This window comes from Podarcis liolepis, assembly GCF_965112155.1.
Source record: "Podarcis liolepis genome assembly, chromosome: 3".
Lineage (NCBI taxonomy): Eukaryota > Metazoa > Chordata > Lepidosauria > Squamata > Lacertidae > Podarcis > Podarcis liolepis.
In genome coordinates, this window is record NC_139557.1 from 85,368,342 (window position 1) to 85,386,944 (window position 18,603).

Here is an 18,603-nt window from a genome sequence, read left to right on the forward strand (position 1 = left end):
AAGTCCACACACCAAGGACTCAGCTAGACTGGTTGAGAAAAACATGATTTATATGTGTTGTATGTGCGATATAACATTGTGCCACCAGATGGCAATGTGGAGTCCTGTTTTTCTCTACCTGTTTTCCCTGTTTACATTTACAACGCTTTAAACTGATACTCTTCTTTGATGTGTCTGGATCCAGCCCAGGACTCTAAGCAATATTTGCATACAGAGTTTCCTTAGGCACCTGAGACAAAAAACATCGTTGCTTTCAGAGAGAAAAACAATGACGTGACCAATAAGCAGCAGCGGAACATAGCTTCCAGGGCTTTTGCCAGTTTTGCTCTAATTTTAACTGCAAACAGGAAAAAAGAAAGATGCCAAGGATGTCTGTCATTTGGAAGATGCACAACCCTAAGTACTAACAGCAAACTCATTCTCTGATTGTGGGTGCATATGCAGCCAAAAGGGTACAAGTCGTGTAGAAGACACACACACACACACACACACACACACACACACACACACACACACACACTCACTCGGGAAGCCCAAAGTTTGCAGTAGCACAAATAGCTAAGGGAAATAACTAGCCTGTGAGCCGAAACAGCCCAAGGAAGGTTGTAACTTAATGCTGACTGTTGGGGGCAAAAGGAATTGGGGGTGGAATAGAGTATCCTGCAAAAGGGCATAGCTGGCTGGCAGGGCATGGCTGGTTGGCACCTTGAAAAGGAATGCTCCAGATTGCAGCATTTTCTTATGGGTCACATTTGTATTGGCTACAACGGGCAAAAAGCAGATATCAATCAACTCAAGAGTCTCTTTGTTCCAGCATACAGAGAACACCACAGTAAGTTATAAGGCATCCCCTGCATGCCGTTTCATTCTCTACACCAGGCTTCCTTAAACTTGGCCCTCCAGATGTTTTGGGCCTACAACTCCCATGATCCCTAGCTAGCAGGACCAGTGGTCAGGGATGATGGGAAGTGTAGTCTCAAAACATCTGGAGGACTGAGTTTGAGGAAGCCTGCTCTACACCAATCTTTCCTAAGCTGGGGCCATGCAGATTCCTGACCACTTATCACTCTGCCTTGGTCTGATGAGAGTTGTGGTCCAAACCAGTACTTGTGCCTGGTTGTGAACATTCCTCACAGGATTGAGAAAAATATGTGTTGGTTCCTCCTTGCTCTTCCACTCACCAATGCCTAATCTTCATATCTTCCTTATGTGCTTTCTTGTTCTTCTTTGCATTATGCCCCTTCAGCCCACATTTCCAACAAAATTAGAAGCAGATGGCTGAAACTGTGCCGAGTAAACTTATGCAGGCACCCCTGTTTTGCATTATTGATCCAGTACACATAGAAGTGCCACAAAGCACACATTTGAGTGTTTTGTCCATGTAACTACACAACAGAGAGAAGGCCAGCACAAGTTTCTTCTGCGCCAATCTGCCCCGTGCAACCTGTGTTGTTGCTTCAGGCTTGACTCAGCAGGATAACATCTAGGAAAGGGGAGAGAATTCCTCTCCACAAGCTCATTCAGTCTTCAACTTGTCTCTGATATAAGTTTGCCAGCAAAGGTGCTGAACAATGCCAAGCGCAATAGAGATGTTGCGACACCAGCACCTGAAATCATAAATCCTCATGGCCTGCAGGTATCTGGTACAGCAAGCTATGCTGGAAGGGTATGTGAAGTGTTCTGGATGAGAAAATTGTTTATGGTGACGTTTTTACTGACCACACTGCTGGGAAGAATTAGAAGCTGCAAGGTCATCTGAGAAACCAAGCTCTTCCTTCCGCTAGCTCTGTTTACTGAGGGCTCGTATTACATCAAATCTTCATATTCATTACTGGATAATTTCAACATCGAGATGACACCCATGTGTAAATGGCCAGTCATGGATACACCACCAAGGGATTTTCTTATTATCTTGTATTTCCCAATACAGGTGATCAATTTACCAAGGGGCAAGATTTTCTACCACCACATTGCTTGGTCATTCGTAGCCATGGCAACACAATGTGATTTATTTTTGTCATGCATTTTAACATGCAGAAAAGGCTTGGGTCTTTTCAATATTCATGTGGCAAGTTGGTTGTGATAAGTTGTTTGTTTATCTTTACCCAGTGTTGGCTTATCTGCCCATCCTCCAGTGATTTGTCTCCATACATGAACCAGACCTTAGCATAAAGAAACTACCATTAATCAAAAACCTGTTTACCAATTTGCCCAATTTGAATTTGGTCATTCTTGGGCATTTTTGTGGCCACAGCAAAGTGCTTTTTAAAAAGCTCTTCTCGATTTTTTAAAAACAAATTTTTATTGGTTTTTAAACAAATACGAATGGTTTTTAATCAGTTTTAGAGATCGCAGCTGCTCTTTGGCCATCCAGTCTGACCCTGGTGTTTGCCAAGCCCCACCAAGATCTCCTAACCTATTTCCCAATCAAACTAGATGGATGTGCACTGCTGAGATCCCCAGGCTTCCCTGCCTTCCTCTCAGTATGCTCTCGGGGCCAGCATCAGGGATTGGCATGGGTGGACACATGTCAACACTTGCACCCTGTAAGCAATCCACAGCCCACAGAGCACCAACAGGATAAAGGGAAAGGAGCAACTCTTTCTGCCTGCCTGTCCCTTTCCCTCTGGGGGGTGGTATGGGTTGGGCCCAGAGGAACTTGGCAAGCAATTTGGCAGTGGTAACACCAGTGAGGAGGTGAACATATTTTGGCCAAGGGCCCACCAAGCATGGAAGATAGCATTGTATTCTCTGCTCTTTGGGTTCTAGGAAAGCTTGCCTTCTTTCTCACAGTATCTGACATTCAGCCCGTGGCGCACTGGATCCCTGGTTCACAGTCCCCATGGCTGATTTTGCCTTTAGCCTAAGCTTGGAAGGTTCCACTGACATAGGACAGCACATCCTTTGTATGCCATGAATAAAAGCCAACTGGACTGACAGTTGACTCTTACTCCAATGCTGGTGACGGAGAGGACTACATAAATACAACAGAGCAGAAGTGGCCACCCATCCAAAATTAGCTAGGTTGTTTAAAACAGAGAGGACTTCACTTGGGACCAAAAAAAACCACAAAGATGGTGCCAGATAAGGCTCTTTGCTGTGCCACTGCTGAAAAGACCTCTCCCTGATGGCTGCTCACCTCACAACAATTTGGTAGGGTCTCCCAGACCAGGGCCTCTGAAGATGGATCTTAAGGTTTGGGTAACTACACATGGGAGGAGGTAGACTTTCATGTCACTTGGCAACATGTGTACCATCAAGAGAACGCTTGGCAAATAATGCTTTTCTGCTTCTCATGATTCATGTTTGCATCAAAAAGATTTATACCCCACCTTTCTACTATGTACCCGCATATTACCCAAGGAAGTTTACAAAGTACAGTGGTACCTCAGGTTAAGTACTTAATTCGTTCCGGAGGTCCGTACTTAACCTGAAACTGTTCTTCACCTGAAGCACCACTTTAGCTAATGGGGCCTCCTGCTGCAGGCGTACTGCTAGAGCACAATTTCTGTTCTCATCCTGAAGCAAAGTTCTTAACCTGAAGCACTATTTCTGGGTTAGCGGAGTCTGTAACCTGAAGTGTATGTAACCTGAAGCGTATGTAACCTGAGGTACCACTGTATACCAAGCAACGAAAACAGGTATGGCAGATAAAACACATCCTTTAATAAAAATCACTTCAGCCTGGCAAACGAAATTCCTGTGAAAATAAAAATACATTTGCTCTCCAATGGCAATCAGAGAGAAGGGCCACTCAAACTTCCATGTGCGGTCTGTTCTAAAAGACCGACGTGGCCTATATGCTATAGGAAAATCATTCAACAGATCACTTTTTCCATGAAGATTGCTGACTGTGATGCCTTAAATTAGTCACGGGACAAATTAAAATTCTGAATAGGGTTGTATATTGTATTATTGCCGCCTGTCTTATCAAAGTGTCCTTCGGAATTATTTGTTTTATTAGACAAAGTGGAAAAACCACACCTCCTTTTCCTACTTGTCAAGGTTGTGGGATTACATCAGTTTGTACTGCTATCTCCCGTGAGGGCAGCAACTCTTTGGAATTCCTCAGCTATTTAATCAGGTAATGTTTTTTATGGGTTGCACTACTGAGCTGTTGTCATAACTAACTACTGTACTGCTGCCTTATTGCACATAATACTGACCAGGATCATCTTGTTTCACACAGAAGTTTAAAGAAGAAAAGTAAAAAAAAGTGGCTGCTTGGTTACACGAGGAGTTCTTAAAACACCCCTCATTTTATCTCTCTCTCACACAGTAAATATTGCTCTGTTTCACGACACATTCATACCTTCTATCATTCCTTCAAGTGAAATACAAAAATACCCATTGCACTTGAGGAATCCCATCAGTTTGGCTTGCTAAATGTCTCTTGTAATTGCTTTGAAGGGATGTGCCTTCAGCTAAGAACTCTTCCTTGCTTTGCTGCAGGGGAAAAAATGAAGTATAAAAAATGTGTTAAAAATGTGTTAAAAATTGAAAATCAAGGGCCAAACTCTTTATTCCTATTCAGCAATGAGGAAAAGGAACCCCCGACATTTTCAAAAGCAGTCACTCCTTAGGCCCTCACGCTGCCATTTCCCATGTTCAAGGGTTCAGGCAGGACGCTGAAAATAGGTTCAGGGTCTCGTGAGACCTGGGGCATTTCAAGGTGGTCACTGTTTTTGGGTGGGACTCAAGCACATACCAGAAAATTCCGGTTGAACAATTAAACCTGGTTCAAAGCTTTTGTACAACAAACCAAACTGCCCCCAAAGATCAGAATCTTTGTTATAAGGAAAGTGATTGGAAATGCAGGAGGATCATGCTTGCTTTGATACAGTGTTGTCTAGACTCCCTGCAAACAAATCAGGATGAACTGTCAATAAAAAGATTGTCTGGAAGTGGCTCTGCTTAAAATTTAACCCTGTCTTCTGCACATGCTCTTTGTTATGACTTCTTTCTGCAGAGTTCAGCCTTGGCACGCAATGAACTCAAAACAGATTTAGGTTAACCTTCCCTCCTCTCACCCAAGTGCAAACTCTGTTCAAGCTTTTTAATAAACGTGAAATAAAACAGGAATTTTCCTTAGGAAGTAAGGGGTTATACTTCAGACCCAAGAAATGAAAGTTATCGATCACCAACCAAGCTTGCCATATATATATGTATACACAGTGCTTTTTTTCTTTAAAAAAATTTAGAGGTACTCTCCTGTTCCTACTCATATTGAAATACTGCTCCTCAATGAGGCCAGACTTAGATTCACAAAACGTTTAGAGGTATGCCTACCCCTGCATCCCACCCGAAAAAAGCACTCCCTGTGTGTGTGTAATATATATACAGTGGTATCTCAGGTTGCAGATTCCGCTAACCCAGAAATAGTGCTTCAGGTTAAGAACTTTGCTTCAGGATGAGAACAGAAATAGTGCTACTGCAGCGCGGCGGCAGCGGGAGGCCCCATTAGCTAAAGTGGTGCTTCAGGTTAAGAACAGTTTCAGGTTAAGAACGGACCTCCGGAACGAATTAAGTACTTAACCCGAGGTACCTCTCTCTCTCTCTCTCTCTCTCTCTCTCTATATATATATATATATATATCCCCCTCCTAGCCCAGATCCACGCATACAAAACATTACCTGAAGAAAATAGCTGAGGAATTCTAAAGAGTTGCTGCGCTCACAGGAGATAGCACCAGGACTTTTTTCAGCCAGCACTCGGTGGAATTCAATTCCGGCTCCTCTCAGGTGGGCACCATTGCCATTCTAAGAGAACAAGGAAAGTGTTCGCGGTGAGTTCCAGCACTCCTTTTTCTAGAAAAATAGCACTGGATAGCACTGTCCCCTCTCCTCTGCAAAGGGCAGGAGCAAGTCAGGAGTTAAAGCACCACACAACAAGGTGAATTTAGAGCAGCACCAAAATTGACGCAAAAGGCAGAAATGAGTCCAGTCTCCAGAATTAGCAAGTTCAATGGTGACAGAAGGGGAAATGGCAGGCTAGATACAGATGCACACAATACAGCTCTTACAGAGTGGCTTCTTCTAAAGCAGCGTTGGGGAAGCAGCTCCACACCCGTTTTAAGTGGGGACATAGCTAGTGGGGTGCTTGATTCTTTCCCTACTGCCCCCATTCCCCACCTTTTGAACTAAACAATGGTGTAGGAAACATTAAGCAACCCCAAACCTTCTCCACTCCAAACAGGCCACTCCTGAAGCTGTTCTTCTGAAGAATAAGCAGCCGTTATGACTGAGTTAACTTGGCTGCTTCTTTGTCTTCCCTGACCCTTCCCAAACCTTGCACATTCAGAAAGGACTATTTTGCTTATTTACATGCATATCCCATGTATCCCATGGACAAGGGGCCTTTGGAGGGGGAAATCAGAGGACAAGAGAAGGATTAACTGCTCCTACCCACCCGCTGACAGTCCCCTGAAGGGCTTTCCACCTGCGCATTAGTCATAGAGTCATAGGGTTGGAAGGGACCCCAAAGGCAATTCAGGAATCTCAGCTAAACATCCATGACAGATGGGCATCCAACCTCTGCTTAAAAACCTCCAATGAAGCAGAGTCCACAACCTCCTGAGAGAGTCAAACAGCTCTTACTGTCAGAAAGTTCTTCCTGATGTTTAGTTGGAATCTCCTTTCTTGTAACTTGAAGCCATTTATTTGAGTCCTACCCTCCAGAGCAGGAGAAAACAAGTTTGCTCCATCTACCATCTGACAGCCCTTAAGATATTTGTAGATGGTTTTCATATTTCCTCTCAGTCTCCTCTTACCCAGGTTAAACTTACCCATTTCCCTCAATCGTTCCTCATTTGTTGTTGTTTAGTCGTTTAGTCGTGTCCGACTCTTCGTGACCCCATGGATCAGAGCACACCAGGCACTCCTGTCTTCCACTGCCTCCCACAGCTTGGTCAAACTCATGTTCATAGCTTCGAGAACACTGTCCAACCATCTCGTCCTCTGTCATCCCCTTCTCCTTGCGCCCTCAATCTTTCCCAACATCAGGCTCTTTTCCAGGTAGTCTTCTCTTCTCCTGAGGTGGCCAAAGTATTGGAGCCTCAGCTTCAGGATCTGTCCTTCCAGTGAGCACTCAGGGCTGATTTCCTTAAGAATGGATAGGTTTGATCTTCTTGCAGTCCATGGGGAGTTTATGGTGCTGGAGGAGACTCAAGAGTCTCCTCCAGCACCATAATTTCAAAAGCATCAATGCTTCAGCAATCAGCCTTCTTTATGGTCCAGCTCTCACTTCCATACATCACTACTGGGAAAACCATAGCTTTAACTATATGGACCTTTGTTGGCAAGGTGTCGTTCCTCATAAGGTGTACCAAAGGAAACATAGAATTACTTTGGGTTTTCTTCCTGTGGAAAAGTGTAGTTCCACCCTTAGATACAAAATTCTAACTTTTCACATTTTTCCAAAATGTCCAGGCTCTTTAATTTCCCACCTAGGGCTTCTTTCCTTTCTGTCTTTGCTCTTTTCCATTAATCTACACTTCTTTTCTTCCTTTTCCACATTTTTCTGAAGTTTCCTTTCCACCACCTAGTCACTGTCTGCGCATCCTAAGGGAAGTTTTGTCTCACACTTTCAAAGCCATGGTTTCACTGTAATTACTTGGATAAATAACGGATCAGATTTTTATTTGTAACATCTGGGGGAAACATGAGGGATTGTCCCGAGTCCATTTCTTTTATTTACCTCATTTCAAGAGTCCCATTAGCCAGCAGATCACTCATTAGCATCTTTCCCTGCGCTGTTTCCTTAATGAGCTCCAAATGTCACTTGATTGTTTTGGTCAGATGTCCCAAAAATATTCTCCAGAAAAGCAGCTGTGGATGGCTACAAAAGCAAATTTTTAATAGAAGTTGTTTAGAAAGAGAGTTGATGAGCTTACAGCCAACGTCATGGAGAATCTTAGAGCTTTCAGGCATTGGGCCCATCTAATCCAGCATCCTGCTCTTGAGGTGGCCAACCAGATGCCTCTGGGAAACCTTCTGGGAAGACCGCACAATCTCTCCGCCTGCAATTTCCAGCAACTGGTATTCAGTAGCATTACTGCCTCATACTGTGGAGGCAGAGCATAGCCGTCATGATCAGCAGCCGGTGATAGACCTCTCCTCCATGAATTCATCTAATCCTCTTTGAAAGCCATCCGGGTTGATGGCTGAAAGATACTCGGAGTCCTGTAGTGATTTCATGCTCTTTATTGCAGCTTGTAAAACAGTGAATGAATTGCCCCCCAAACCTCAGGCTTTTATATACAGAGTCCCGTCTGATTGGCTGATTCTGCTTCCCTCCTGGAGCCTGATTGGTCTTTTCCTGCAGGTCAATCAGTTGCTGCATTCTTCGATCCTACCAGCCTAATAGGCTGATTAACTTCCTCCTGGAGCCTGATTGGTCTTTTCCTGCTAGCCAATCTGTTGTTGCATTCTAGGATCCTACTTGCCTATTGTTCTAGGATCCAAGCTTAGTACATACCAATGGCCATCACTGCCCCCTGTGGGAGCATGCTCTATCGTTTAGCTATGCACTGTCAGAAGAAGTACTTCCTTTTATCTGTCCTGAAACTTCCAACATTCAGCTATGTTGGAGGTACAAGAGTTCTGGTGTTATGAGAAAGGCAGAAAAACTTTGCTCTGTTCACTTTCTCCATGCTATGCAGAAATTTTTAAACTTCTATCATGTCACCCCTTACTTGCTTTTTCTCTAAACTAAAAAGTCCCAAATGCTGAAACCTTTCCTCACAGTGACGTTGCTGCATTCCCTTGATCGATTAGAAAGAAAGGGCAGCTAACTTGATTAACGAAAGCATTATATGACACAAATAGTTTAAAATAAAAGTTTGCAGGAAATTGAGCAGCTCTTTGCCCCAATGCTAGGAATAGAGGAGAAATTCCTGGTTTGGTTCACATTTTATTGAAAACTTAGCCAATTCACACGGTGTGTACCAAAGTGTAGCGATCCTTCAAAATTCGACCCCTCTGAATTTTGCAATGCACATAAAAATGCATATATTAGTGAAAATAATGCACAAAAAAATGTTATATATAAGGGGAATTTGCTTACAAAAACGTGCATACTGTGATGAATGCATACTTAAACGCTGATGGATTTTTATATATCTAATTAAAGATATGGACTTTTAAAAAACAAATACAAATTTGTAGCCTGATTTGGAAATAGGGAGAACTGAACTTAAGACTGGAAACAGAGAAAGCAAAATTGACCAATTTGTCCATCCTTACTCCATGCTGACTGCAGAAGAGCTGTACCAAATACTATCTCATTTTATTACTGGATCTGAAAGTAGCAACAAGCCACCAACCCCCACCACCATTACCTTGCCATGCATATACATGGTTTCTGCGCTGCTCCTTTGTTCTCCTGGCATCAGCTACTCCTTGGCACCTACTTTGCATCTTCTTTGCACTCACAGCCCTTGGCCATAACTCTACTTCACAAATTTTCCACAATCCCTTTAGGGGCTCTTGACTACAGCTATTGTCATCCCCAGGCAGCAGGGTCATGCCAACTGGGGCTGATGGGAGTTGTAGTCCAAAACATCTGGAAAACACCAGGCTGGGGGAGGCTGTTTCACATTATGACAGGACCCATCTAGATATTTTGAGTACTGAACCGTTTTGGGGCCTAATGGGCAGTCCATACCCACTTTCTTTGATTACTTCCACAATAGCTATTAGGTCTGGAAAGGGGATCATTCAGCTTTGATTGAAAATGAAGGGAGGCTCTCTTAGTGTAAGGAGTGGAGGTGGTCTACCATCAGGCCACTGTGATGCAACTCAAGCTGCAGCAGGAATTAGGGGGAAAGAGTCCAAAAAGCAAAGGATAAGCAAAGGAACAACAGCAGCCCCATACTGAATCTTCCTGTAGGACAGCCTTTGCCAATCTGGTGCCCTCCAAATGTTTTGGACATGTGTGTTGACTGGGGCTGATGGAAGATGTGACCCCAAACTTCTGGTGGTCAAGAGGTTGGTGAAGACTGCTGTAGGAGGGTTGAATGATCCAGGAATGCTGTAGATGGAGGGAAACTAGTGGTCCAAGGATGCAGAAACCGTAGGTAAGTGGCATAAAAATAAGGAAAATGTACGCAAGTGAAAGAAACATTTGGGAGGTCCAGGATTAGGAGTTCACCAAGCTCGTAATATTTTGCAAATTATTAGCAGTATGTTCACACTGGTCTAGTGCACAGTTTATGAACGTTCTGTAGTTAGGGACAACATCTAGGTGTTTGCTATCCCTGCACTCTACCGCTTTGCTTGTTACTGAGCAACAATGTAAAACGTTGACAGCTGCTATTGCATGGAAAACTCCATGCGAGAGAAGGAGCCCAGATGTGCAAAAGCAGCTCCCAAAGTTTTGCTCCGAAAGGCAAATATTTGCAAAGCAAAATGATCTCAATAAGCCCTCCCTTGGCAAATTTTCTTGTGTGTTTAATGTAAGTGCAACCACTGATCCAGAATAATCACTTTCCTACTTGTCCGGTGCTTCTGCCTTTTCTCGTGTTTCATGCTGCTATTCTTGCTTATATCAATCAAAGTGACATTAAGAGCCCCCCAAGAAGATGTGAGCCCCACTGTACGGTCCCTGCACAAGCATGGTTAAACTTTCCTTTGTGTGGACTTCAGAATATTGCTCCATTCCCTTGTCCTTGTGCTACCTATGTTTGGCTCTCGTCCGAAGATTATTTCAGTTTGCTTGTTGTGAGCTGCACAAAAACGTGTACTTAGGAATTGTAAATGGATCAACCAGGAGCTTACGAATAAATCCCATTAACAAAAATTTCCTCTCATGGGTCCCTCATGTTGACGTCACAAATGAGCACAATTATCACATTCCGCTAGAGCAAAAGCCAAGGCCTGGGTCCCGTCAAAGCAAAAATATTAGTTTGACCTGTTCAGTGTCTTTGAAAAGGTTTGTTTAAAAAAGGAAGGAAGGAAGGAAGGTTAGATAAAATCATTTAAGGCTTTCTGAGAGGTCTGTGATAAAGAGTCCCTCTCCAGCATCTTTCAAAGAAATGTTGTAATCCCAAATCCCTCCTATGGATTGAAAAAAGAATGAGGCACGGGGGACTGAAAGTAAATCCCAAATGTTGCAAAAAATAACTAAAATAAGGTAATTCAAATGTTTTCCTTTAATGAGCAACTTTGTGCAACCTACAAGGACTTTTTGCAACCCACATGCATATTCAATAATATCAGGTCAAAGTCTTTTGCCAGCAACTTCAGCTTTTAGTCCTATTCAGGTGACTTACATTTGTGGATGTGTATTTGTAGACAAAGGAGGGGTGTGTATAGAATGCCTGCCTGGCACCAGGAGGTGGCTTAAGCTCTTGTAAAAACAGCATGGACGTTGTGTCTTTTCTTGTCTTTAGTTGTCTGCAAAGTTCTAGGCTGCTGGAGGAGGAGAACCCACTTTTAAACAATGAGGATCTGCCATCAATCATAAAAAGTGCCATGTCTATCCTAGATGAAGTGGAAAGGAATGGTTAAAATATTTTGAGTCCTGTTCTTCTGAAATATAGTAATACATTTTCCTCGGTGCATTAGTCAACAAGACCCCTGTGGAAATCTTGCCCTGCATGTTGTCTGCATGTTGCAAGCCTGATTTCCCCACAGACCTCTGTGTAGGCACCTAGATGGGTGCTAGGTTCCCTACACATGATCCTGCAAAAATGTGTAGGGGGCCTGCCTGCGCTGAGGTGTGCATACCTTGCATACCAACCCCTAGACATGAGTGTTGGCTTTTTCTCTTGAACGAAGGGGCTAGAAAGGCCTTTGATGGCCCCACCTCACTTCATGAATAAAAGAGCCAGCCTAAAAATAATTTAAAAAATAAAAGAGGCAGCCTAGCTGGAAATGGCACCCATGGAGCACCTGGCCAGCACAGCTGTCTTTTCTTTCTCACTTCAATTCAGAAGGGGGGGAAACCCAGTTGTGCCACTGGGTGCTGCTCAAAATGGGCCCGGAAGGCACATCCAGGCTTCTTTGCCTTGGGCAGGGGAAGGGATGAGCAGATCAATCTGTTTTTTATTTCTCTCAGTTTCCCAAACTTAAATTCAATTCCCCACATGTCCACATGAGGTTTGAGTGGGTTTTTGTTTTTTAGCCTTCATCATCAGATTAGTGTACATTTCTCAGAATATGCACATTTGTATTTACGATTCTGCCTAAAATATACATCCTTGCAAATAGTTTTCCCCCAACATAATGCATTTTCATGTTATTTCTGATATTGCATGCACTTTACCATAGTATATGCATTGTTGTACACATCAGTGGGCTGAAGAACCTCAAATTTCAAGAGAAATGGTGGTTTGGACAGACGGACGGACAGCTGTGCCATGCTTTGCATACTGTTTTGGAAACTGTGAATTAGGTAGATTTACTTTTAAATGAGAACTGAATCTAATTTCTCCCCCATACCTACTTGTGACACATGCAAGAGTTGCCTTTGCCTTCATTGCAGACACACCACTGTGGGATTCATAGGCTTACATGACTGTAATGGACCAACGTCCCTTGATCTTCCTCCTCTGTCATTTCTAGCCAATGGATCCACAGCTGTTGAGAAAAATTATTGTCATTAGTCCCCCAAGGCGTGCCTTTCGGACTTTGCATTAGTCAATTCTGTTCCTTTGTTTTTACTCTAGTTCATGAGGCCACCCAGTTCATGCTGTCAACGGGTTCATCCAGTTATACTGTGCCTGGGCAGGTTCTCTTCATAATTCTTTACAGAAACTATGGCATTTACCCTCTCAGGGTGTAGTGATGGCCACCAGCTTGGGTGGCTTTAAAAGGGAATTAGATTCCAGTGGCTACTAGATATTATGGCTATGTAACTGCCTGCAGTGTTGAAGGAAGTGTGCTGGCAGAGGCCCTGCTTTTGGGCTTCCCAGGGCATGTCATTGGCCACTGTTAGAAGCAGATGGACCTTCGGCCGGATCCAGCATGGCTGTTAAGTACTTTTAAAGAACTATGCACTGGTGCTCTTGTAACAAAACCCATCTCATTCCATGCCACACAATAAAAATTCAGTGACCCATGCTAGGGGGGCCAACTTGAATAAAATACAGCGGTACCTCAGGTTAAGTACTTAATTCGTTCTGGAGGTCTGTACATAACCTGAAACTGTTCTTAACCTGAAGCACTATTTCTGGGTTAGCGGAGTCTGTAACCTGAAGTGTATGTAACCTGAAGCGTATGTAACCTGAGGTACCACTGTATTGGGGGGACCCATGTAAGCCCCACCCGGCATAATCAAGCACATGATGGGGCACATACACACCATTTGAATGGCAATGCCCAACAATTTTGGGGGGCCCAGCCCCCTAAAGTATTTTATGGGGGGGGATCCAAAGAGACCTCAGCTCCTATGGTTCGTGTATTGTACCTGTTTTCAGGAAGGAACCAGTACAGCATATTAGATTGGCTTGGTTGTCCTAGATCGGACTGACATTCCTTTTCCAAGCCACTGGGAACGTGGGGCTCCTGACAATATTCTCACAAGCTTAGAGCACTACTAGTTTAGAAATAAGTGATCTGAACTGGGTTCTTCTTTCCTGATGACCTGACACCTGAAACTTGCTATTAAGGACACATCTCAGCCCAACACAACCTTGTGAAATTCTTCCCAGGACAGAAGATTAATAATTTAATCAGTTGAATTCACTTAGAATCCTCTTACCACTTAGGTTGCATAAGTGTGATTGCACGTCTGTTATGCTTGAAGCAGGGAGGGCAAACAAAGTTTGCAGAGCAGAATCTTTAAAAATAAGGATGTCAGTCGGCTTGTTTGTTTGTTTGCTTGTTTAAAAAAACTGCTACACTGCTTTTCATAACAGTTGTCTCGCAAAGCAGTTTACAGTCAATATCCATCAACCATCAGTAAAATACAGCAATAAACCTATCAAATCCCATTACAATCAAACAAATAAAGATAGACTAAAATAGGCTAAAACCAGAAATACACCAATATATAAGAATATAGTTAAAAGGTTTTTAAACTGTGTAGTTAATTCCAGAGTTCATAAAATACAAAAATAGATATGGTGACACTTAACAGCACAGTCCTAGAGACTTTTTCTTGCAAGTCCCGCAGTGTTCAATACACACTCCCAGGAAAGTGTTATAGGATTGCAGCCCTATTGTACTTTTTGTTGAACATGAATAATATTGACACAACTATTAACTTCTGTATTTTCATCGCATCAGTGGGATTTACTTACAGATATAGACTCTCCTCCCTGGAAGAGAGGGGAGTGGTTGTAGGTGGGAGACCGAGCTCCGCCCCTGGTAGGGGGCATTAGCCTCCTCCCCTCCTACCTGGCTGGTGCCCACGCCCACCGGAGGTGGCCAACCAGGTGCCTCCGGGGGGCGTGTGTAGCAGCTTAATGCTGTGGTGCCAGCTCTGCCTCCTCCTCATTCGTCGTCGTCCCTCAGCGAGTCACCCACCCTCCACTCCCATTTAGCTCAGGGTATAGGTTTTTGGCCTTGCTATGGACCTTAGGTTGGTCGCCCTGGTTGGCTGGGGGGCCTGGTAGGAATTTTTCCATTTGGCATTAGGCCTTTTGGTTTTTTCACCTACCTCGTAGCAATCGTCACAACTTTTGTGGTATTGGTGGGTAGGTTAGGCATTGGATTCATGTGTTGTGCTGTGTCAAGGGCTAGGTGTGGCCATCGCCTATGCTATCTACCGTGGGTTATTCCGTTAAAGGAATCTGGCGGTTGTGTATTCCGTCTGATGCCTGCTTGGCGGGAGGCCATGGCACGACCCTCGGTGACATCAGGGGGTGAGCCTATAGTTGGATGAGCATCAACAGGCTCCACCTACTGTTGAATAAACCCACCACCTATAGTCATCCAATGCCTAAGCCAATACCTTTTCACTGCTGTAATCAATAACGTTGTGGCCTTTTCTTGCCCATTAACCTTATATCACGTGTCCTTGTGTATTTATTTCACATAGCAGGGTCGGGCCCTCGATCCACAAACTCAAGTTCTCAGGCTTTACATGTCTCAAAATATAGTTTCTGTGTGTGTGTGTGTGTGTGTGTGTGTGTGAGAGAGAGAGAGAGAGAGAGAGAGAGAGAGAGAGAGAGAGAGATCTGGGGAATGTGAGGGTTCTAAGGGTGATGACCTTATACTAATAATACATTAATTAGTATAAGGCTGAAATGCTATGCACACTAACTTAGGAGTATGTCCTATGGCACTGTACTTGATAACTAACTTTTGAGTAGACAAACCTGGGACTATGCTGCTAAACTGGGAAATTCTAGAATAAGGGGTACTTTTTGAAACTAAGGGATGCACTTTGTACTACAGGATATTTGGACATCCCAGCATAGATTATTGTATCTTTCAGGCTCGTTATCATAAGCTTTTGCTTGCTAAGTCTCTGTGCCTGAAAGTAACAAAGGTGCAGAATTCCTAGCATCTATAAAATGGCAAATGCTTTTGAAAGAATGCAAGGTCTTTTAAAACAAAAAGCCCTTCCGAAGATGGAAGATTTACATTAAAAAGAACAGCCCACTGATATGCAAGCATATAAAAACTGATACACAAGCATCATTGAGGTCTGGACTCCTCAAAAAAGAGATTTTCATCTGGCTTCTTTGATTTAACAGTCATATAAAAAGCATATCTGGCTTAGTAATTACACTGGCAAAACAGACAGAAAGAAAACATTGGCCTGTGTGATTAGATGGCAAACTAGTCAGTGTAATCACGAGGTTTCCAATATATTACACTTTACATCACTCAACTTCTCTTATCTAATATTCATTTTGCATCTGCAAGAGAGACCTAGTATTAACACCTTGTCTCTACATGATACTTCCTGAGTGAATCAGCCACAATCCACAAAAGCATAGGACTGCAAATCTAATGCCGTTTGTGTTCTGAAAAATTAAATAGTTATGAGGGAAAAAACACTGCCCAGGGCTGCTGTGTGCCCTGTATCTCAAAGGAGATGGCACCACACATAAATTAAAAGCTGAGAAAGCAGCATGGGGTACTTCAATACGGGCGGCTAGCCCCCCTCGTTCCCAAGAGGCCAGACAAGTGGTGCTGAATGATAAAACCCGCCAGCTGTTATTAATGGGTCAGTCACAAAGAGCCAATTCAGGCACCGCATTGAGGTCTGTGATATTTTTGTTCATGGTGTTTGTGTGCATCTCGGTCCAGTAACCTGTCAAGAATGTTGGCACCAAAATAGCACAGAACCACAAGGTAACCTGCTGGTAGGTGAAATCAACAAAAGAGGACATTGCCTTCAGGCAGGCATTTGGGGAAGGGCTGTGGCTGGATGGCAGAGCATCAGTGTTGCATTGCAGAAGGCTCCGGGTTCCATCCCTGCCATTTCCAGGTAGGGCTAGGAATGTTCCCTGTCTGAAATGCTGAAGAACTGTGACCAGTTAGAGTACACAACATTGAGCACGGCCTGGCTCCACAGAAGATTCTACTTTTACATATCTGTCTTTCTGCTGTTTCTAAATGTTTGCCCTGCTGCAGTTTACTGCATGCCATGGACAGTTCCTTTTCTTCTACATTGTGATCGTATGTCTACGTACCAATCTACAGTGGTACCCCAGGTTAAGTACTTAATTCGTCCCAGAGGTCCGTTCTTAACCTGAAACTGTACTTAACCTGAAGCACCACTTTAGCTAATGGGGCCTCCTCCTCCTGCTGCTGCTGCTGCTGCTGCCGTGCCGCCGGAGCACGATTTCTGTTCTCATCCTGAAGCAAAGTTCTTAACCTGAAGTAATATTTCTGGGTTAGTGGAGTCTGTAACCTGAAGCGTATGTAACCTGAAGCGTATGTAACCTGAAGCGTATGTAACTCGAGGTACCACTGTATATCCCTATGTACCAGGAAGAGAGCCCAGGATTAATGCCATGTTACAGCAAGCACACAAAAAACCATAAGAGCCACAAACAATTCAGTTTCTCCTTAATGTTTATCTCCAATAAGGAGCTCTATATTTAGAGGGAAGGTGTGTGAAAAGTCCCAGCTTCCATCCACAGGTTGGAGAGCAGCAGCCAATCATTGTCAAAGATACTGAGCTAGACGGACCAATGGTCTGTCTCAGTATAGGTAAAAAGGTAAAGGACCCCTGGATGGTTAAGTCCAGTCAAAGGCATTATGGGATGTGGGCCTTATCTCACTTTTCAGGCAGCAGGAGCCGGCATTTGTCCGCAGGCAGCTTTCCTGATCATGTGGCCAGCATGACTAAACCGATTCTAGCACAACGAGACACTGTGATGAGTTCCAGAGTGCACAGAAATGCCATTTACCTTCCCACCACAGTGATACCTATTTATCTACTCGCACTGGTGTGCTTTTGAACTGCTAGGTTGGCAGAAGCCGGGACAGAGCAACGGGAGCTCACCCCATCGCGCAGATTCGAACCTCCAACGTTCCAATTGGCAAGTCCAAGAGGCCCAATGGTTTAGACCACAGCGCCACCCTTGTCCCTCCACTCAGCATGAGGCACTTCCTATGTCCAAATCATTATTTGGCACCAACTTTCATCATTTCTATATTGGTTATGGTACTAGAAATTTCTGGCCAATAATTTTGTACAAGCTCAGCGCAATACTCTACATGTTTATTTGGAAGTCTTACTGATTTCAGTGGAACTCACAGCCTAGTTAGTGTGGGTAGGACTGCAGACTTTTATTTTTTCACAAGGTAAATTATATTATATCTATTTTTTAAAGGTTAAACATCTGCCATAAATTTAATTGGAGCGGGTTCTTTCTGAAGGCAATATTAGAATTTTTGATGTAAAGGAAAACAAAAAAGAGGATCACTTTTCCCTGTCATCTGTTTCCTAGGCCTTTCAAAAAGACATTCAGAACCATCATTGAATCCAATGGTACTACAACACTTAAAAAAACAACAACATATGGATAGGTAAAAGGGTAGCTGCCAGGAGGAGCCACCAATGTCTGTTTCACTTCCATTGCCACATTTAGCAGTGAAAAATGACCAAACGAGAGGAAATCACAACATTCAAAGATGAAAGTGAGCAGTGAGACAAATGAAATGCTAATGAATGGAAGACAAGACGAACAAGATTTTACTGAATGAAACATGTAAACAAGCAGGCCTTTCAGTAATGAAGATGAGCAGGATCACAAAATGAAAAACAAAATGTTTTTAAATATCACAAAGAAGCTGACTGTGGCTGTGCACACACTAAACATTTAATACCCCACCCCAAAGAATCATGGGAACTCTCATTTACATCTCTTAACAAACTACAGCTCCCAGGATACTTTGCAAATGGGTGCTTTAAACATATGGTTTGTACCCAACCTGTATAACACTGTTTTGTCTTACAGTGCAGCAAGGAATAAAGTCCCGGGCATATTATCTTCCTGTGGGTTCATTTGTACGATCTCAATGGCCGGCACCCTCTGATTCCTATTTGCCAGCCTCCCGTTTTGCCCTGACTGGGCCCCCTCACTGCCCCAACCTTCCCTGTGAACAAACAAGGGCGCTCCGGTCCCATATGTTCAAAGTCTCAGCCCTCACCTTTCACTAGGACGGTGCCTCACGTATATGTGACTTCTCCCAGCCC

General features: G+C 43.6%; 1 long non-coding RNA gene across 1 annotated transcript in view; it reads right to left on the bottom strand.

Annotated features, from left to right (window-relative positions):
* Window positions 1–6,814: 6,814 nt before the first annotated feature.
* LOC310704118 overlaps window positions 6,815–18,603 on the bottom strand; it is a 429,938-nt gene continuing 418,149 nt past the window's right edge. The window contains exon 3 of the long non-coding RNA XR_014524574.1: window positions 6,815–7,018. This is a non-coding gene — a long non-coding RNA (uncharacterized lncRNA). The remainder of the gene's footprint in view (window positions 7,019–18,603) is intronic.